Here is a 23,142-nt window from a genome sequence, read left to right as displayed (position 1 = left end):
TGAGAATCGTATCCGAAGATGCAGAGGAAAGATCATAGCGCATTCCTGAAGGCTATAAAACTGTCAAACAAACCCAGAGATTATTCGAGATGTCGATACAACGAGACATTCGGCCGAAAGATATTTCAAGTTGTGTTGACTTACTAAGTAAACACATGCATTCCTATCTAGAGAAACGATTTCCTTCATCCTAAATAAGTTTCTCTCGTCGTATAGTTTCCACTAAAAAACGTTAACCTTCTGCATCGACAGACTGTGGGAGTGGATTTTCCTGCTCTTGGACAATCAATCTAGGGAAGGGATGATAATCATCTTCTTCCTATAAAAACCCGCGAAGCAATATCACAATCATCATTCGATCATCATCATTATTCGATTCACATTCATTCGAACAACACGATTCGCTTAACATAACGAAGAACACTATTCGAAATCGCATCAATTTCTGACGACGCAGCAAAACCAGCATCAAGAAAGAAAATGTAAACTGCATATCTGCAGACATCATATTCATCAAGCGGCGCCATTGTAGGGGCATCATTCAACAATTCACAAAGCAACAGCAATCAACAACGCAACAACAATCGATTTCACAAATTACAACGGCATTTTAGCGATAAATAAATAACATAGTACCGATCAAGGCACAACGGTCGTGCAAGAAATATGTATGTACATGAATGTAGAAGCTGAAAATATAATCTACAAATCGATGACAAGAATAGTCGAGACTTAACAAGCTATAATAAACAAATCGTTCCTTTTACCCTTGTTACCACCCTCCTTTCTCGAATGCAATCTTTTTTTCAAACCGCAATACCATAGCGTGACAGTGCTCTGGCTGTGTGCCAATCTTCACGTCTCATTCCTTCCTTTCGTGTTCTATCTAAACTGCACCATAGTTCACGCTTCTTTACTTCGCGATAACTTTTGTTCGTGATGATCACGAGCTGGTCAGAAACATACACTTTTGTTATTCGTTAATTATTCTGTTTACTTTTATTTCTGAAAAACAATTTATTTCCACAGTGTATATTTAAATAACGATATTTGATTTGATTTTTTTTAGGTACTCACGTCGAACGCAAATCATCTATAAAACATATGTCAAAACGTCCGGTAAGTGTTAAAGAAAGGATTTAATTTTGTACATAAAAATTATTCGAGACTAATATAAAAATATTCATTTTTTTTTCACGAACATTACTGTTAGTATTATAAAAATATAAAATAAAGGAATCATTCAATAGAATCGTTGAATAGATATGTCACTTTTTTTTCTTACAATCAAACGAGACTAAACAGTTTCATTTTCATTTTGTTCTGACAATGAAATCAATATTTGCTCAGTTAACTATGATATTGACTTTGCGGTATGTTAGATTGTTTTCTTATCCTATTCAATCACTCCTTCTTCTTGTTATGGATGTTCGTACGTTGTCTCTCTATCTCTTTTGTTCTTTTTTCTCTTCGAAACGTTTCCTTGGAGCAAAAGCACGCTCTCAACGAAAAGTAGAAACCACTGGAAATTGAAGCGAAGTGGCCAATGCTCTTAACGCTAACAGAATTTCTTTTTCTACTTGCGACCTGGAACATAAAAGTTCAATACGAAATAAGATTTTTTACGTGAACGTTTATTCGAAAGTAGCGTGAAAGAAAAATTATTAATTATCTTTTTTATCAAGTCACTTAAGATACATCAAATGATCTTGCTCTTCGTTCTTTTTTATCTCAATTTTGTTACTTTAAAAGAAATAATTATTGTATAAATTGTTCTAATATATTCCTACTTTTGATTCGTAATTTAAATATTAATTTCACATTTAATCCCGATTTTATCCGCCAAATTTCTTTCATGCAAAGAATTTTTAATTACAGATGTTGGAAACCATATTATATTTCTTTTTAATTGGTCTCGTATGATTGATAATACGATATTTTAAATATGTTTTTTTTTTTTTGTTAACGATATGTTTAATTTGAAGTCGAAGTCTCTTTTTTATCTTTTTCCTTTCGTTTTTCATTTCGTACAGCTCGGTCCATTTGGTAAATTAGTAAAAATGTCAAGTGCACTTACCGTGATGACATTGATAATTAGCATTATGGCTGTTTGTCATGCGAACGAAATGAGTTTTATCGTTAGTAATGATCTAAGTAATACCGTACGTGCGTGATTTTGATATCAAACATCGCGAGATTGGAAATAATTTCTTGCTTTATGTAGTATGATTCATTGGCATATCAGTTGAAGAAAAAATATAGTATGTAAAAGTATAATATCTAATTATAATAATTGCGATCTATTTGCTTGGTTAAAGTATTATATGGAACAAATTTATTCTACGATGCGAAAGTTGTAATATTATTATTTCATAGATTTGATGATAAATTGAAACGGGAGTAATGGAAATACCTATACGTTAGAATTATAAATACTTTGTAGAATAATTTTTGTTTAATTTTTTTTTCCTATCGGATTGACTAAAAATTTAAAAACCTTTAAATTCAATACTTGATTGACGTCGAATTATAATATGTTCGATATAGAATGCGATTATAGTATGCTCTAATTGGAAACAATATGACAAATTGACGTTATTATTAGTATTCATAATATAGCCGCAAATTTACAGATTCTACAATAACATTTATAATGTATTAATCGTCTGATTAGCAAAGTATGCAAACGAGATTAATATTGATTACAATTAATCAATAATTATTCAAATTCTTTAGTCGTTTGTTTTTCATTTTTTATTTTAATACAATATTTTTACAATGGTAGAATAAAACGTGCGAAAATAGAATAAATATAATATATATATATAAAACTTTTGTTAATATTAGAAAATAATATTTTGTTAAAATCATGCATCTTTGTTACCTCGATCATGAATTTAACAATGATATTAGACGAATTGAAATCATAAGTGAGGAAGGTATATCTCACTGCTTCAAAGGCTAGATCGTTATGTCGAAATCATATCAATTTCACTACTAGCAATGAGGTTATGGTAGTTGAAATCTCGCCAAACGTATGATCATTCTAGTGCTGTCTATCAATCGAATTGCGTCAGCTTTGATTATCCTTGATCGTTCACTACGATTTATCATGATTCGAAACGAATCTCTTTATCTTTCTTTTTATCCCCTTATTTATTTTATTCAGACATTCTATCTTACAATAAATGTTTTCCCCTTTAATGATTATAATTATGGATTATTAATTAATGTAATATAGTCAACAAATAATTCTTAAGGCTGGTTTTAAAAATTGGTTGCCGTAAAAAATAGATAAAAATATATTGTGTAAAAAGAGGAAGAACAATTTTTAACTAACCCTATAGAGTGATAAATATTTATTACATAAAAGAGAAATTTATCCGAACCCAAAATTAGCTAGTAATGGAATATTTTATGAAATTTGGTGTCCCTGTAAAATCACAAAATTAACTTGAGTGCGATCTTAGTTAACGCACTATACGTAAATGGAGATTCAATACGTAATGTTGGATACAATTTACAACGTTCATATGCATTGTGCGTAAATAATAAAATTCTCATTTATTTTATCTTGATACGCGTGTAGATTATTAGAACACGCACTTTTTCTTTCTCTTCTATCTTCCATTTTCTTTACTATTTTTTTTCTTTTGTATACAAAAATTTATATTTCTCTCCGTTGTGATTGAATCTTTAAATAATTTATAATTACAGCAAAGGGAATAGATGTTTGTTGATGTAATCGTTAAGTTCACCTCGAACAGATTAATAGATAAATATTCTATAATATGAGATCTTCCACATCGTTCTCTGTCTAATTCCTTGTGTATCGACCCTATTGTTGCATCGAGTTCTATAGTTTCGTCCTCGGAGAGAATGGTTTGAATGTAACAAGGAGATTCGCGAGAAATCTGCTTGCGTTTAGCCACAAGAACCGGCTCAAGTGGTGTTTCGACCAGGACAATCTGATTTGTGTCGTACTCGTAAATCTCAAAAATAAATAATACAAGAGTGTCTAAACTAAGTAAAACACCGCAGGTTATCGATTGAAACGAAAAATAAATGTGACCTTTTATTATTTATCGAAGAAAAAGTAATAATTAATCATCATTCATTCAATTAAATCGAATCAAGAATGATCAAAATATTCATTATTTTCAAACCATTCTCATTATATCTCATTTATCTGCTTCGAACGGTATTATACTACTCTTCATAAATCAATTGATAACCGACGAATAAACGATTCGAAAGATTGAAGGAGAGATAAAATATTATATAGATTACTAATAATTTATTGTATACGAATAAAACGATTCCATTCGTGTTAATACTCGTTTTCTAAGTTATTTTATTCGTTGCATAACGTTAGAAAGCCCTGGAGCGTATATTTCTAAATTTCGAGAGTTCTATATATGCAACTTAAATACATTAGATCGACTACGGACAGCTTGCTTCAAACTAATTCAGAATGTGATGATAAATTAAACTGTTTCAGAGAGTTTAAACAAGGCTTAATGTAGCGCTCTATTCGTCGACCGAAGCGAATGCAAATTACGATGTTGCATCGTAATAATTTTCCTTCTGTATTATCGTCAATCTCTCTCCCTCTTTCTTCATGTCTCTCTTTCTCTCTTTCCTTCTTTTATTTTTTCGAATTTTTTTTTTTTTTTATACAAACCACGCGCTTGTATTTTGCATCTGTATATTTTTTCGGTCAACCACTTATCTAGGAAAACATAGAAACTTGCTTTCTTGTTTGGTGTATTACTACGTGCCTTAATCCTATTCGTAAAGGCGCTCAATTTGGAAGCTAGCGTTTCTCAGTGAAGCTTAAAGATAAGCATACTCTTTGAGGTTTTTCGAGATAATAAAAAATATAAAAAGGTATTAGTTTTAGCGGATGAAAATAAAAATATGATTTTATGGTTATTTTGGGAAAATACTTATAAGTTCATTTTGTTGGAATTTTCACCTAGCATTAAAATTAATCTATTTTGATAAAAAAAAAAAAAAACCCGACGACGCGTTTTTCAAAAAATGCTCTTCAACGTGAAACTTCGTCGAAACATCCTCTTTCTTTAGTACTTTTATTGCATTCTGTAAACTTTCAAAGAATTAGAAATAAGTGACGAAGTTTTATTTTCAACGTTAAAACCCAATTCACGAGGAAGTTAAAATCGACGAGTTACTGTTGCCAACGGAACCGTTAACCTCGCATTGTCCAGAATTATCCGTGACTTAAACTTTTTTCAATCCTTCTTTTTCCATCTATCTTCCTCTCTTGTACTATCCTATAAAATTTATTTTTATTTCATTGACTTTAAAGTACATCTCGTGCTCGAGAAACATTCGTCGTAAAGACATCGTGAAAAATTGTTTTCTTTAACTTGATTATAAAAATAACTATTATTTCGAATAAGAATGACAAGTTATTTTCATTTTCGTATAAAAATAAAGAGAAATTAATCGTAAATACAATATATGATCTTTTTAACAGAATAAAATCTTTAATATAGTAACATCTTATTAGACATATCCGCAACTATGAAGAAAACTCAACACAAGGCTTCTCTCTTAGATTAATTTCTTTCGCCGCTTTGAATATCTTCATCAAAGTTCCCCTCAAATTCCTTCATCAACGCCAGTAATGTAACAGGAGTAATGCGAGTAATGCACTCGTCGACGCTCGCAGCATGTCTTTCCACGAGTAAAGCTTAGACTGCATACAATCTTCCCACGGATTCCAACCACGATGACTTCCTTGCGTTTACGTTAATCTTGCGAAATGATAATATTTGTGGTACATTAAAATGTTACACATATCGAATTATCGATTCTAATACATTTTTAAGTTATTAACGCATTAAATTGCCTAATTATGTTTTGTTTGGTTAAATACGATGACAAAAACTATCGAATAACAATAATTATTAAAATAATTCACTTGAAATATTGCAATAATTTTGTTTGATACATTAAAGGTAATAGCTTAATGGAGTTGAAATATTCGAGAAGTTGACGATCTGTTGTATCGACTGGTCGGTTAGTCAGCTAGCTAGTCATGAGTCCTACGAGTAGCTAGAACACGCGGTCTATATAGAATAGTTATACACAAACGGTGTATTATGGAAGTGCTCGGCATATCTGGGAAATTCATGAAATACCGTGACCAGCTGGCTATGGTTAAATGTCAAAGCTTGTTTCCTCTTCTCTCGATCTCCTCTTTCCCTACATCGAACTCCTCCCTTTTTTCTCCCCTGACGCCACTTTTTCTCTAGGTCCTAACGAAAGTTTCTACCTTTTACCTCACAGTCCTTCACCCCTTGCCATCGTGTCTTTTTCTGCTTTCGCCTTTGCGAACCGACGTTGCACGAAAATTATCGTGAAATTGCGAATGCGCTGTTAATTAACATCCGAATATCAAACCTCTCGGTCCGAAAGTTTTTAGCATCGTTCGTGATATTTTTTATAACGTATTTAAACAAATAAATAAAACTTTATCTATTAAATAGCCACGAATATTGTCGTATCTTTAGAATATTTTTTTTATGCTACATTTTTATAAGCTATATAATACTCTTTGGTAAAATTTTGTTTTTTGAAAATTAACAAAGACTATAATAATATAGTCTGCATAAGCATGGTAAATATGATTACTATTAAGGATTGATCGATATTTATAATACTTAATGTCATTTTCATCGCGTACACGTTTGGACTGGCTAGTTTGTTGCAAGTAATTTTTATTCCTCGTGCATGACACTGCTTGACAGTTCCAAAATAGTCGTATATTATAAACCACTAGAATGTGATTTAAATTCAACCCTTGTAGCTTTTCCATGTATCCGAGAATCCTGTCGTCGTTACCGTTTTACATGAAGTTTGTGAATTCAGTTCGGACAAATAATTTGCCCTGAAAAAGTTGACTGGGTTGTGTTCTCTATGCAACTATGGAGAACTTTCCCGACAAATTATTATATTCATATATTTTTAAATATCGATTCATCTATACTAATTTTATCTAGCTTTATTAAAATTCATTGTAAATATTTGTAACAAAAATCGAATGTCGTTACAAATAACTTTCGTTTTTCTCTCTCCTTTCATTATATTTTTCTATTGTGAAAATAACATGTTGTTGACTCACTTTCTCAGAGAAAGAAACGCCCGCTGAATTAGCTCGTGGTTTCAACAAATAGGATGCAATTCTGGTAGCTTCAGTTAAAACGGCTTAGCAGCACTTGAAACGAGACGAACCAGGCATGTCATCTATTTTACGGACGACATACTATTCCTCTTCTCTTATCCTTCTCTTTCATTCTCCTCTCTCATTTTACCCCTTTTACTCGTAGTTGGCACGTATGGGGCCAACCATTGTTATATTATCTATGTAACGGCCAGCTTAATTAGAAACTTTGCGGATGAGAATTCATTGAATTATTAATTTATCCATTTTGACTATACTTCTGACTAAAAATATACCTTTAAAATGTAAAACTGTGAACTCCCAACGTCAACGACATTTCAAACGTTTGGAGAGAGAGAGAGAGAGAGAGAGAGAGACGAGGATAGATAAAGTATCCTAGAATTCACTTTTTGAGAGTTAAAAATTCTTTTTCGCGAACGTCAAGTATTCCTATAGGTATTCTCTCTCTTCTTGGGAAAAGGTCAATTTCGGAAATAGAAGAGTATGGGAGAGAAAAAGAGAACATTGGCAGGCAGCAGCCTTTTATTCGTAAGACGTTTTATTCTTCTCCGAATACGTCATACGTCGTTGAAAGATCAACATACGTTCATCCATTATACATTACCACTTCAGCAACAAGCTTCCTTCATGAATTCTTTCGAACAGCGAGATTACGTGTCGACTGGTGCTTTATGCCACTTTCTTTCTATTTCTCTGTCTTTCTGTTTTGTGTGAAAAAAATATGATTAAAAAAAGAAAGAAACTTGAAACGAATTTGAATTGCTTTCATCCTCGTGATATTCTTCAATTTTTAAAGTCAAATGCGTTTTAAATAAACTTTCTTTTCGTCTGACTTCTTTTCCGAATATTTGTTGAGCTAAACTTCCGCGATTGTTAATCTAACATCTACATCTCTGTGTGTTAGTATTACCATAAATTTAAAAAAATAGTATCAACATTATGAATTATTCTATTAAGTAAAAGAAGAAAAAAAAAGTTGAGCGATATGAAAAGCAATTAGAAAATATTCCACGTACGGGGATAGCAATTAAATCGATTTTAGCTTAGAAATTGCCAAATATCGGACTTTGGGACATGACTATTATTATTAGTTTATTGTTTATGAGAAAGTTGAAACGTGAGTAAAGGGAGAAATAGTAATAGTCACGTTCTTGGAAACTTTGTCTTCAGTTCAAAGAGCGCTCGGATACAACGTGCTTGTCTTCTCGCTGTATACAACTATCGAGGAAAGTTTCGTTTGTTAAATAAGGATACGATTCGAAAGGAATAACAAATAAGCATCGTCAAGTTTTATGTTCGTTTTGCTTTTTAATATTTCATAGCACAAATGTTATTATTATCGTTGAGTCTTCCATCGCATTTTCTCATAAACTCTCGCGAACGTCACCTCATAGAGATCATTTGACTTTGAATAAGATATATAAGCAAGTAAATCGTTCTAGCAAAAAACTTATAACAAATATGGAAAAATGAAGACGTACTTAACGTAAAATGAAAATTCAAATATCATTGATATTTAGTTATATATAATTAATCTTTCTAATGTTATCCGTTAATGAAGAAAACATTGTTTATAAAACCGGTTAATATAGAACGGTATGATTCGTACTCCATGTACTTGCATTGTTTGTCTCCGAAGTTTTAATTACACGCATTCTCAAAGTTTCATTAGTAATTTGTATTAATTTAAAAACAATTAAGCATGTTTTAATTAGTTTTTGTTTTATCAAACGTCAATTACGATTTTTTCCCTTTTGTCTTTTTTGTTATTTTATAAAAATAAAAACGCAGAATGTGCTTAGTTTATTTGGTCTGCGAATGACTGGAAATTTAACAAAAATACTTAGTTTTTTTTAATTTTTCACGAGATTATAATTTAAAGCAGTTGAGACAATGAGTTGATATTAAGATTCACCATTCGCTCGGTGAGCACACGACCAACTGTTAGATCGTTGCATTTTCCTTCTCTTCCATGTTTAAGGATTTATATCCATTCATTATTCACGTACTGTTACGGAGCACTTACGTAATCACGTGACAGTATTTTGAAAATTTCTAAAAATATGTTAACTACTGTTAAATTAACATGAAATAGTTACTTGACATAGAATCATGTCGGATTATATAAAAATAAAGCAAACATAATTGTATAATTTTAAATACCATAATAAATATTAATTATTACCGGAATAGCTAATGAAAATAGTAACTAAATTTATTCTAAAAGTAATTTACTTTTATTTTGAATTAATTAGTATATATTAAATGTAATAGCATCCCTTCGACTCAGCGTTAATAAAAGTTATTACAACCATTGCTATTCCGATTGTTATTAATTCTCTTACACGATGTTCATTAGGTGCGTTTTTTTATCCAAAAAGCAGTGAAACCATATAAATAGTATATACATGAATTTCACATATGGAGAACTCATTCATATTGTAAAATTCATTTGTATTTCATATTCGAGATTACATACATACACGCACACATAATTTCGGAATCTTTAATTATCAAGATCGCGGATATTAATACATTTGTCAAAAATGAATATACGCATTGCCTAATTTACTCTACTATTACAAGAGCCACGTAATTTTAATTAAACGGAAGTACAGGATTTCCCAGGAAACGTCGTTCAAAATGATCGTCGGCGAATCATGCAAAGACGATCGATGTATTCTGTTACAGTTTATTCAATGGAAAGTTAAGCTGCAAGATAAATAATTATGCAAGTAATCCATTCATTATTAACATATTCATTGCAAGTCATAATTTATTGTTATATCATCGTTCTAACATCGTTCATTTATTTATTTTATTAGATTTATATTATTATTATTTGTTAAAGTAATCATTATCGAAATTTACACGATAAAGTTTGAGATTCCAATTGAGTTGATCGATGCTTCATCAATTATACGATAAATTGCAAAAGGTACAACTTTTTCAACTTTGATCACGGTGCATGTCGAAGAACTATCTTTCATATTTTCTTGGCATTTGCATTATCGACGTTAGAAAATGGTCGTTTCATCAAGTGGCTTTAGTAAAGTGGTGGGGTGATAAAAAATGTTTATTCTTGACATCATCAATATAAAATCGTCGTATAAAACGAATAGAATATTCTATGAAACTAAAATGATGCATTTGGGACAAGTTTGATCGAGGAAAAATCATAAATAAAATTTCGCTATCAGTATGTGGTACAATTGTGAACAAGTTTACCACAGTACACTGAGTGGTACAATTTCGAAGATAGTAATAAGAAGTAGTAGAATAACAACGTCGCGAATGTCAACGAAACGTATGGAAAATTTTGATAATGAATACCGAGTCTATAAAAACATTGACAATTTGCCATCTTTTCTCAGAAGAGAATCTCAGGAATTGCAATTGCATATCATGTACGATGAGTGGACTTTTATTCCCTATAATAAATCAAGGAAAAACTTGTGATAATTCTTAGCGTTATTCGGTATATTTCTTCCAAGGTAAAACTTTCTTCAATGGTGCTCAATGCTTCTCATTGAAATTTCGATGGATTGCATCCATCGATTATCTATATTCTTTCTTCTTTTCAACTTTTTATCGTTCTTAAGTATATTTTCCACGACGGTTTCGTAAAATCTTGATGAAAATTTTAGATAAAAGAAAAATTAAATAATCATCTTGAAATTATTAAAATAAAAGGATCAGTCATGAAACGTTTTTCGAAAACATTTATTATACCCTCATACAACGATTGAATAACTGTGAACTTGATATTCTTAATACTACTAATACGAAGTTAAAAAAAAATGTAAAAAGATGAATATTAATCCTTTACATACCAGACAATTTTGTAATATATTTGCATTTTATATTATGAATATTGTCAAAGTAGTGGTGCCTATGAAACGCAAAGTATTAAGCAAATAACTTGAATTCCCGTTAAGTTGAATTCACGTTAGTGGTAGTGATATTGTTAGAAAACATTCCTCCTATTCTACAATTATTTTCTTTAAACTATAGAATATGTCACGCGATTGAATAAAATCGATAAAGCATCCCCTTTCGGTTGGAATGTTTCTCCTTACTAATTTATTCACATTCTCAAGAATTCGTTAAGTTTTCATCATGCAAGGATGAATGGTAGTGTGGCATTAACATGCCTACGTCGTAGCTTTTCAAAGTTTTACCAAGTAGAAGAAAAGGGATCAAGGACGAGGAAGAAGAAGGAAGAAAAAATTTGAACGAAGAACATCCTGTGGACTCGACCCTTGTGTTTTATGTTCGTTTTTACGATGCCCTACGGTAAAGACCAAAAACGTATATCTAAAAATAGGAATGCATTGTTAAGCGTGGCTCATCCGAACTCGTATCTATTAACAAGTATTACTCGTAACGAACGGCTAGTTTACGCGCATCGATAAAATCTCTACGTTGCGAACTTGAAATGACGATTTTAACGGTATTTAAACGTTTTATTAACTTGCTTCGTCCTGTATTTAATTTCCTATCGACGTGAGATCTACGCCTTGGTTATGGGAAAAGTCATTTAAATACGATCACTCTACCGTTTATGACTGATAAAGAGAAGATAAAGTACTTTTGAAATATTATCGAAGTGTAACGAGGAAAAAAGAATGATTTTGTGCAATTGACAGATTGTCTTGTGTTTTAATTAAAAAATGAATATCAATTTATTAAATCGATTGTGTTTTGTAGCACGTTTCAATATTACTCAAACTCTACAAAATATTGATCATAGTATTTAAAAATATTTCGGTATCGTATCGCGTAATTTTAAAAGCCACAATATTAAAAATATTCATACATTTGAATTTCTAAAACGCTGCTTAAATAGAAATCAAACTTTAGACCATATCTCAGCCTTAAATCTGATTCAAACCGATTACGCAACTTTGTCATTTACAATTTAACTGCTATAACTGCTCAAATGTAATATAATTGAGCACGCTCGTAGAAATACGATTTATGTAGGTACGAACTGTTGTAAAACATTTAAATTTGTACTTCCAAATCAAAATATATTATTTCGAGAGCGACTGAAGCAACCAAAGTTAGACGCGATGTACAACTCTGTGTGAATTTAATTTCGATGGTATAAAACGTTATTGGAAAATAAATTTCTTCTAATTTTTTTTTTTTTATCAGACTAGATAGAATAATCAAGCATAAAATAGGAAGAAATAAAGAGAAATGATTTTTAATCCCAAACTTGAATTCACAATGTAACAGAATAGATATTTGTATAACTTCCGAATCACATAAATTCTATAAAATTACGGAGGAAAAGCATAATAACAAATTCGTATGTATTTTATCAGTTTGATGCATTCTGATAAGGTTATTCCGTGATGATAACTAGAAAATGAAGTTATTCGTCGTATGCACCAAGTACTTTCGATTCAATATACGCCGTAAGAATTCAAATAAAGTACGTTGGCATTGCTTTTTCCTTCGGAAGTATGTTTGATATTCGTTTCTTAAGAATCAGTAAAAAGAAAGAGAGAACAAGAATAAAAGAGAAAGAAAAGTATGTCTATTATAAAAATGTAATTCAGTGAAAAATTTTCCCTCGATCATATATATATATATATATATATATATCTTTATACATATATAACCTACACAAACAAGTATAAATTCATCAAACTTGTTGTATAGTCATTTGCATAATATACTTATTTCCTTGTTTATTTTAAGATATAAATGTATTTGTATACATAAACACATAAAAATATATATATATATATACAATAGAGGAAATTAGGATGAGAGAAATTGATTGAGAGAATTCACGGGGTACGAAAATCCTTCGAAATTCGAAGCTTATCAAGTTAGTTTTGAATGAAAATTAGTTTTGGCTGGATTCTCATATCTCGTCGAGTTCACGGCGAGCATTAGATTTAGTTCTCTTTTCCCCAAACAGCTATCTCTTTCGTGAATTCTCTTTCTCTTTCTCTTTTTCATCTTCTTTTGTGCACAGGATTCAACTTGAATTTTTATCACACGTTTCCTGGATCGAAATTTCATTTCGTATTTTCTCGTTTGTACTTTAATTTATTTTTTCTTTCTTTCTTTTTTTTTTTTTTCTTCATTTCTTTCGTGTCGCTTTACATCTAATTTCTTTTTTTGTTCACCCATTCTGCAGATTTTTATTGTTTCTTCGTTGTGTTTCACTAGATATATATATATCCAAAGCGAATACATTTGAAAAGCGAAATGGAGTGTATTACACAGTATGTGACGGTAGTAATTTTACTTTTTATCTCGTTTGCACATGCGACGACTTTCTGTCTCTTGCTAGCATTCACGTCTATCTATGGAATAGGATTTCATTGAAGAACAAGTATAAGCTGTGCATTTAAAATATATGCATCAGTGAATACGTTCCTTTACTGCACAATAAGTAAACCAATGTATTTCTTTTTATTTTTTTTTTTTATTTTAGAAAATAGTGCAGAACAATAACAGATGACAAAGAAAGAATGATAGGAACGAAATATTTGGATACATCAATTTCATTGAAAATAATTAAATACGACAACGTCCTAGAAATCAAATTAAGATAATCATTTTGAAGATATGCAGAAATCCGACGAATGCTTTCATGCAGCTAAAATTTGGATAATGTTTTAAATGAAATTTATGTGGAATCAAGACGATGAATTAAGATGAAATAACTTGGATTCCTTTTTCGTTAAATATTTAAGGAGAGAACCAATTGCATTTCGCCCATCTGAAACAATTTAATTGTACGACCTAGGTAGCTCTCTAATGTCATTTCTTCGTATTTTCGTGCGTAGTACTGTAATTACCAGGACTTAAAACGGGAAGGTGTTCTCGACGTTTTCGAGTCCAGTGACACTCGCACATGCGAGTAGCATACATAATAGACTCCAAACGAATTCGCCGTTCCTGGTTTACTTTACGTAACCCTGGAGCGAGTGGCAGTAACACCTTTACCTTTCCTGTCCTTCGTTTTCTTTCTCTGATGCTACCTTTCCACAAGACTTTGCTCCAGGCTCAGTTAAATTATGCAAGAAATAAACAGCGCGGCCAGCTATGTCGAGCTACCGTCTATGTAATTGTGCAAGTACGCAGTTGGTATACTGTAGCTATGGAAGAGTAGTAAGTCTGTACCTATGTTCGGCCTGCAGCATGATTAAGTCTTGTTCCAGGTGTTTTGGAAAATTTTCCTGACCTCCCAGACTTTCATTTATCTATGAGAATATATATATATATATATGTATATATGCGTGTATGTATATATTGTATATATATAATGTTGGCCGCTTCCGGCGTCAACTGTAAGCTCGTTGCTCCTTTCGTTTGTTCCTCAGAAAATCTTACGGAGAAAGTGTCGGCTTGTTGCCAGCTTTTTTCTTCGAGTTGTAAAACTTTTCTATTTTTATATAGTTTTTTTGTTACTTATTTTTGTATTTATTTTAACAGTCAAAGTACTGTTAAAAAAAGCGTATATATATACGTCCTGTTATACTCATCAGTATGTACAAAAGGCGTATATTTACACAACCAAATCCCAATGAGATAAAAGAAAAATGAAAAAAATAAAAAATAATCTTCGTATATATTGAGTACGCCGCAAACAAAGGGTTAATTATCGTTTTTCAAGATTTTTATGATTTATACTTACAATTAAATACAAATGAAATAAAATAAATTTATTAGAGAAATAAATAATTATATTGAAATTTATAGAGATAAATTGACCATAACTCAAATCTTTATATTTTTAGGTTTCATAGTTTAATATATGTCCATAGTAAACGCGCGTAAGCAATAAATATAAGAGATCGTTTTGATTTGGACTTCGTTGAATGACACAAGATCTATTTAGGTAAAAGATAAACAAACGATTCTATGTATAGTAGTCTTTTTTTGTCAGTTTATTTTAAGCCAAGAAGAAATATAAATAGAACTTAATGTGGAGTTTACGTGAGATTGAGATAAAATTACAGTTTGATTGTGAGTAGATGGAAGAAATGAAAGAAGAAAGACATGGATTTAATAGTGTGCAGAAAAATTTGCTGAGAATACGATCAGAAAGAATTAGTTTGAAGAAAGTATCGGCTTGGCAATAAATATTAAGTGATACTACTGACAGTGTGAAAGTTTTTATACAGTAGTATTTTCAGTATCCAAATTGATAAGAAAAATTAACTGTTAGGATGAAGAAATTTTCCTACATTAGAACACCAACAACTTCCACCATATTTTTTCAATTTTTTAGTTTGTATTCTTTTTTTTTAATACATAGTATTACACGTTTCTCCTTTTTTAAATATTATGATACGTATGTTTAAAATGTTTACGATAACAACTTTATACTAGAGCAATAGAAAAAATATAATATTGTACAAAGGAATGTACTACGTCTCGACTATTTGTTGTGATATTAAATGACACAAGCAGAAAACATTGTTCGGATAACATAGTGTTTTTATAGTAGAGCGATTAAATACTAGACAGTTAGATACTGGAGGTTTCATTGGATTCATTATAAACTTAATTATTTTCGTTAAAAACAATATAATCATTATTTATGTTCGTTTTCTTTCTCATCTTCTCCATTACTATAGTATGTGTATAATCATATACTTGCAAAATGAAATTTAAAGCATTTTTAGCTTGTGGAAAAAAAACGAGCGTGAAAAGGTCAAAATATAACGGAAATTGAAAGCTGGTTTTTGGTGGAGCAAGAAGATGGGATGATATTCCAATACTCGATTGGTGGGAAGCAACATCGTTTTGCCCGGTGGAAATCGCAGCTATTATTATATTTTATGTTAGTAAAAAAAGAATATAATATGGGATGTACGCGGCATACACAGAAATAATGCATATTCCAATGCGTTTTTTTTGTTTTGAAATATTCTGATCCACTTTTCCCTGTTTTTGTCGATGCATCGGCAATGCGCACGATATACCATCGATATGATTCCCTGTAAAAAACAGCATTTCTATCTAAAAGTTAGATTTGCAAAGTATTATATTTACGTTATATTTGCGTATACTCAACGTTTATTGTAATTTCGTTTATTCGAACATCGAATGAAAACAAAAATTTATTCTTACCTTTCTATTTTTGAAGGTATTTTCTAATAGAAGAAATAAAAAAGTATTATTTTTCTACACGTTGACACGTTGTAAATGTTTTGGTATAAACATTTGACTTTTTGTATATCGATCAAACTTAGCATGATCATTTAAATGTTTTGTTTCACTCAAAATACCAACTGACATAGATAAATATATATATATATACGATGATTCAAGTAAGTAAAATTTTCCTAACACGAGAGAAAATACATTTCTTGAAGTTTCTTACAACGCATCATATTGAAAAGGAGACATTTTTCTATATCATAGTTGAATCGTTTTAAAATCCGCATAGTAGGAGGACATTACGCGATTAAATTCATTCAACTTTGTTCCTGGAAAGCTTACAAAAAAAAAAAAAAGAAAAAAGAAAAAAGATTGTCGATTTAACGTTAAAAAGAAAAAAATAAAGAAAAATATTCGTTTTAGCTTGAGTTGTTCACGTTCGTCAAAGCAAAGAATAATAAATCGAATGCACGAAATTCATTCGTTCTTTTGAATACAAGCCGTAAACTATTTTTCCCAAACGCCGGACAACATTACGAGATGCCATTTTTATTGATTTTAGTCTGGAGAAAGGTGTTAGAAGGAAGAAAAAAGAAAAAAGGAATATGGCATAATAACCGTTGCTTGCGCGTTATGCTTCGCGTTGGAAATTTCATTAGCACCGTTGCCATATCCGTGGCTGCTTTCTCGTTCTCGCTAGAGGAATATGAAAGCACCGCCGGGACTATTGTCATTTCAGGGATAGAAACGAGAAGAACGCAGGAAGAAAATGTTAAAGAGAAGAGGAGGATGCATATAGAGAGAGGAAAAGAGAAAGAGAGAGAGAGAGAGAGAGAGAGAGAGAGAAAACGAATGGATCTATTCGAAGTATGTAGTGGTAAAGTAATATAAACGAGAGGATTATCGGCCAAGCTCTCTCCGTTCCTCCTTTTCCGTGCATTAAATGTATTCTTTTTCTCTTTTTCTTTTTTTTCTCTTTTTTTTTTTTTTTTTTTTTTTTTTTCCTTTCATTTCCTCCCTTTTTCTACATCCCTTCACTTCCTTTTCTTCTGTAACCTTATCTGCAGTTTCTTTTCGCAAACTTTTCCAGTGTTTCCCTTACTTTCTTTCCTTTTTTGTTTTTTCTTTTTTTTTTTATTTTCTTAAACTCTCTCCTCTCTCTCCTCTCCCTTTTCTTTCTTACTTTCTTTCTCTTTCGAATGCTTGCAAGTCGTTTTCCAAGCAAGCAGTTTCGAATGTAGAAAATTTCGCTGTATCAAGACTCTTTCGGTCGGTTAGAGGATTACTCAATATAGAACGTAGATAAGGGAAACGCGTACTCACAATTTCTTTCTGTATTTCAGAATTTTCTTTTACGTAGGAATGATTTCTTTCGTAAAATGCAATGAACGAGCAATCGATTGTAATCAATTGTGTGGTCTGATTTCCAAGATAATAAATTTCAATAACACAGTACAAGGAATTCAAGGTAAATTCGATTTATCTATTAGGTTCTATCACGTTGTCGAAAGAAAGAAATTGGGTCACGCGTGATGCGACACTTTAAAAAAGAACAGGAAGAAATGATAGAATGGGATGGTGTAGATAAGAGAGAAAATATATTTTTCGTTTGGCTTTGACGTCACGCATATTCCATTAGTAAGATTAATTTTTATACGTCCTGTCGAGCCTTTTATCGAGTTACCGCACTTAAAATCAGCAAAGTCTCGTTCATAAATTTATATTATAGAAATAAAAAGGATAAATCGAATTTTGCTTTATTATTTTTGTTTTTGTGTGTATTTGTTGTCATTCTTCTTTTTCTTTTTTTATTCACTCGTTTAGCTAGCAAAGCACGAAGAAAATATTTTCGTTTTCGTTGCTGCGGCTATTGGCTATCGATCGACTCGGAAAAGTTGTGAAGGGTGCAGGTGTACCAGATTAGAAGGTAGCTAGAAGTAGGAAAGAGCGAAGGGCTGATAGTAAGCGCAGCTATATAAACGTGAGAAAGTTTTTATCGAAAAAATAACGAGACGGAGAGACGTCGTTAATGTAAACTTTTCTTTAAGACGAACCCGTCGTTTTTTAAAACACCGTTTTCGTAAAATATTAAAAATCTGTAAAAATTCGCTATGAAAAACCATGGTAAGCAAGTAATTTTGTTTTTGTTAATAATTTCCGAAGATATTTTGTTCATTTTAAAATGTAATTAGAATTATTCACGGTTCTCGGATGATTATTCATAAAAAGCTTAAATTATTCAAATTTTTGGTAAATTAAAAAGAAATGTAATGATTAACATCGTCGGAAATATAAAATAAATTATTATGGATAAAGGGAAAAGTAGAGCAACGTATCGCAAAAAAACCGACTCGTTAGTTCATATCATCGTACAACCGTGTGATATTAAAAGTCAGCAATTTCTTTTTTACATAAATTTTAATTCATTTTGTTAAAATACCAGTGGACACATGTAAGCGCAGCACCCCCAGCTCTCTAATACTGTGAGGGAAATGTCCGAGCATTCACATGTATCCGATGTAGAAGGAATGTAAAAAAAAAAAAAAAAGATAGAGGAAGAGAAATATATAGAAATGAATGGAAGAGGAAGAACGAAGCATAGTGGCGACTGGGTACGAAGTATACTCGAGAAACCTTTTTATCGCAATTTTTTTGAAGTGCGTGGTACGCGTTCGCGGTAAATGCGAGCCGTTATGGTGGAACTTTCTTGAAAATTACTCGTGGGTGCTCGCCTTGTCCACCGTCGACTCCAAAATTGTTATTTTAAACACGTATACGGAAAATTAAATCTCCCTTGCTTTTTCTCCTTATTTCTCGATGCAGCAGCTTCCTTCGAAATAACAGAATACAACTGGAATTATTTTAATGTGTTTAATCACGCGCGGAACGTAACCAGCAAGCACAAATACAAATGAAAATAATGAAACTTAAACTGAAAAAAAAAAAAAAACACAACTTGATCTCTTTTTTAACTGTGGAAAAAGTTTAGATCTATATCTACTGAAAGTTGCCCCCAAGAGACTTCAAGATCGTTATTTATATTTAAGCGTTTCGATTGGATAAGACCTAAAATTAAATATAATGATAACGAAAATATTATATTATCGAGCAAGCAACTCGATGCTCGTATTTTGATAAAATAGATAAGTTTGTGAAGGTGCACCCTATTTGCTATAAGCGTCATTCGCTCGAGTCCCAAGTAAAGTTACAGTATGAACCGAAGTAAACTCAAACAAGCTCAATATTCGTTTGATTTAGGTTAACCGCAGGACCAGTTTCAGTCGAAACTGCCGATGGATTATTCCATCAGTCACTTCGCGTTGCGCCAAAGAAACTTATTCGTTTTGAGAATTGATCAAAGAATATATAATAAATACATATATAAACAGAAACAAACAATCGTACGTAGATTGTAATAATAAGAAGTATCTTATTAAAGCGAAAGTCGATGTTTCCGCTTTGTAGTTTTCTAAGAGAAAGGGTAGCTCGTTGAATAAAATCCAAAAAGAAAGGGCGTAATGTTTAAGAAAAGGATAGAAAATGAAAGAAAGAAAGAAAGAGAGAGAGAGAGAGAAAGGGTGAATGTAGAAGGAAACAAGTTGGGGAGAGACTTTCTAACAAGACGTTGGGCGATTCGAGATAAGACGAGCGGTTTGCTTATGCCAAGGCTGCCGCTTAATCCAACAGCTTCATCACGCTCTTGATAAACGAGGCGGCCTACCCTCGACTCGAGAGGTAAAGAGGAAAGGAAAGGAAGGAAGGAAGTAAAGCAGACCAAGAACCATCATCCTATCCATTCTCTGGTCCGAGTTAAAACGAGGGAGGCGGCTTCCTTGTGTCCGTCGTGTTGGTCAAGGCTTGACGATGAGAGCCGAACAAATCCGAAGGAGAAAAGGTGGATAGAGAAGGATGGTGAAGAAGGGTAGGTCCAAGAGCAACATCAGCACTAGACCTACTCGAAGTACCCTCCAGTAGATAGACAACGACTCGACTTGATTCAGCCTCCCTTCTCTCCTACTCGGCCGCGTTGCGGACATGTGCGGTTTCTCAGCGTAGTATCGGGATTCTACTCAAACGATAGAATGATGGATCGAAGCCGACAGCTACCAGCCAACTTAACGTTGTCGACTTGCGATAACGCTTCTACCTTGCAACAGGGCTTGCACGATAGGGCACGATCTCTTCTCTACCTTCCACGATCCCCTCCCATTCGTTGCTTCTTTCTTTTTATTCTCTTTGTTATACTCCTTAGCAGAGAAGAAAAAAAAAATAACGATGACGTTAACGAAAATCGTTAGATAAATATAATATATTTCGTGAAGAATGTTGTGTTATATAAACGTCTCGCGAATAAATTTAATATTTAAAGATAATGTCAAGTGAAATAATAAAGAGAAGAAATTATTTTGGAGAATCTAAATAATTTCATCGATCGATGATGAAATAATGACTATTTCTTCTTGCAACCTTTATGATCGCGTGCGAGTTAGGAAAATAGGACGTCCATTTTGGATTCTATAATCATGCCGAGACAACGAAACAAGCGCAATTTGGTGGTGGTGGATTGCTTGTTTCTTACCTCAATTTTTGCTCAAACTCGGATCTCTCGAATCATCGGTGAATGAACTGTTATTACCAAATTTATGCCAGTCCATGGTTTTATCTTTTTATTTTTGTTCTTTTTTTTTTTTTATTTTCCTTATTTCCTTATTTTGAAGGAGCTACTCCAATACTATTCGACCTACCGCATCTTCTCGTTCCGATCACGCTTTCGCTTTCACTGCGAGTCTTCGAGTCTTTTGTAGTGTAATTGGCGGACTCGATGGAACGGTTCTTGAAACTGCCGATTGCATCAACGATGCGCACGATAAAGTGTGTCTCCTATTCTTCCCTTTGTTCGGCTTCGTGTTTTCTAAGAACGTCTTTTAGAGTCACTATCTTCCTTTTGCAATTTCTAACATTTTCCCGATTTCGGTAAAATTACATACACATCTATGATGGCTTCTACACAACTTTGTTATTTCTTTTAATACTGCTATACAATTAGGTTATATGTATCTTACGTACTCAATATTTTAAAGATCAAAATGTAAGAGTGTAGTTAAAAGTCTTGAAAAAATTTACGAGCATGGTTTATTGCAATGCCGTGTAATTAAAAATCTTCGGTTGCAATACTAACAGTGTAAGACTTCGTTGTACTAGTTTCGTTACCAACAGAGATATTTCTTTTTTCCAATTAAGGCACCCCGAAGAGTGTGAAATTATTGCGTTTCTGCTGGAAACCTCTTCCATTTTACAAGAAAACTTTCACTCCACGGGGGAGAGTTTGTTTCGTATATTATGACCGTGTCGTTCATTCCGAAACGTTGATCTTACTATTTCACGATAGAATATTACATTTGTACTGACAGAAACGACAGAGATAACCTTCGCATTTTTATGAGACAGTCATCCATCTACTCGCAAACTTTTCGTCTATTTAACTCCCCTGAGAACGTTGCTCCGAGAACAAGAGCCAAACTCTTGTTGAGGCTGTGTAAAACAGAGAGAATGATGAGTTCGTAGAATATGGCACGCGTGTATCGAGGAAAAGCAGGAGAAACGCAGCATCCCTATTCGCGTAGACGTCTTTATTTTTCCACATGTACATCTTAACGAAACTCGGTCAAAGTACTTCAACTCTTCTACCCCCTCCCCTTTCTCTCTCTCTCTCTTTTGCTCTCTCTATCTCTCTCTTTCTCTTTTACTTCGAAAGTTACATCGACATCGCGAAACATCTCGGTGCTACTTTGTAGCTAAAATGGTCGGATAATATAGGGTAGGTACATGCTCCAAAAACAGGATAAATTTTATGTGTCGATCATCTCTTTCTCTCTCTTTCTCTCTTTCTCTTTCATTCCCGCGTAACAAGGATCATTTACATAAATATCTTCGTTCAAAAGTTTCTTATTCTTTAGTATTAAAATTACAAAAAATATGCAAAAATATTCTTAATTCATGTACATTTTGATAAATTTTTAAATAAAGAGTATTGCGTGTGATTAGCGAGAGAAATAAATAAATAGTTATTACAATCATCTCAAAAATGACGTTAGCGAAATCGTATACCGAGCGAAAGGAGAGACAGAAATAGAAAGAGAGAGAGAGAGATAAAGACAAAGCACGTTAAAGGAGGGATTCCGAGCCCGTTTATATCGCGCTTAGACGTGCTTATACGACGAAGGGAAGGGGTAACATCGATATCCTTTTGTGACTGGCATTGTGAATGTGAGACTTCGCCAACCCTGCCACATGAGCCCCCGTCGCTCAAGTTTCATAATAAGCGTCGCGTAATTTCCTTCCTGAGTACTGTGCAGTGCGCTTACGTATCGACAAAGATTTTCATAATGCGTATGCATTCGCGCGTACGTTTATTGCGAAGTGGAATGGGCCCAGTTCACACACGGAAGCTTTCTTCTTCCGCTAATCGTGTGATTTCCATTGAAAGAGAGAATGAATGCGAATAGATCCGAAGGTAATCTAGAGATTTTCAAGTAGATATCTACGAGACTGCATCATCAGATATTTCGATGAAATGATGACTGAATACTTTTTTCTATAGTATATGCATTCACATGCTTATTCAAGCATTCAGTCTTCTCGCTTGAATAATACTCAATTTTTATTTTATAGATATTTTATTTATGTTATATATCGAAGCACAGTTTTGCGATTAATGATATATACTAACGATTAACTGTCAAATATATTTTAGCATTACTATATTATATTTTATATACTTTGTCTCGTGA

At 32.4% G+C, this 23,142-nt stretch overlaps 1 protein-coding gene across 3 annotated transcripts in view; it reads left to right on the top strand.

Annotated features, from left to right (window-relative positions):
• LOC106785193 overlaps positions 1-23,142 on the top strand; it is a 237,455-nt gene that overhangs the window by 107,988 nt on the left and 106,325 nt on the right. For 2 of the 3 annotated variants that reach the window (XM_014745445.1, XM_014745437.1), the window contains exon 3: positions 1,070-1,119. The exons of the other annotated variant lie outside the window; for it this stretch is intronic. The gene's annotated coding sequence lies outside the window, so the exon portion shown is untranslated. The remainder of the gene's footprint in view (positions 1-1,069; positions 1,120-23,142) is intronic. 3 annotated transcript variants of the gene reach the window in all.

This window comes from Polistes canadensis, unplaced genomic scaffold, assembly GCF_001313835.1.
Source record: "Polistes canadensis isolate GaletaPanama2010 unplaced genomic scaffold, ASM131383v1 scaffold_2, whole genome shotgun sequence".
In the NCBI taxonomy this organism is placed as follows: domain Eukaryota; kingdom Metazoa; phylum Arthropoda; class Insecta; order Hymenoptera; family Vespidae; genus Polistes; species Polistes canadensis.
The sequence above is the reverse complement of the archived record's forward strand: the minus strand, read 5'-3'. Positions and strand labels throughout refer to the sequence as shown.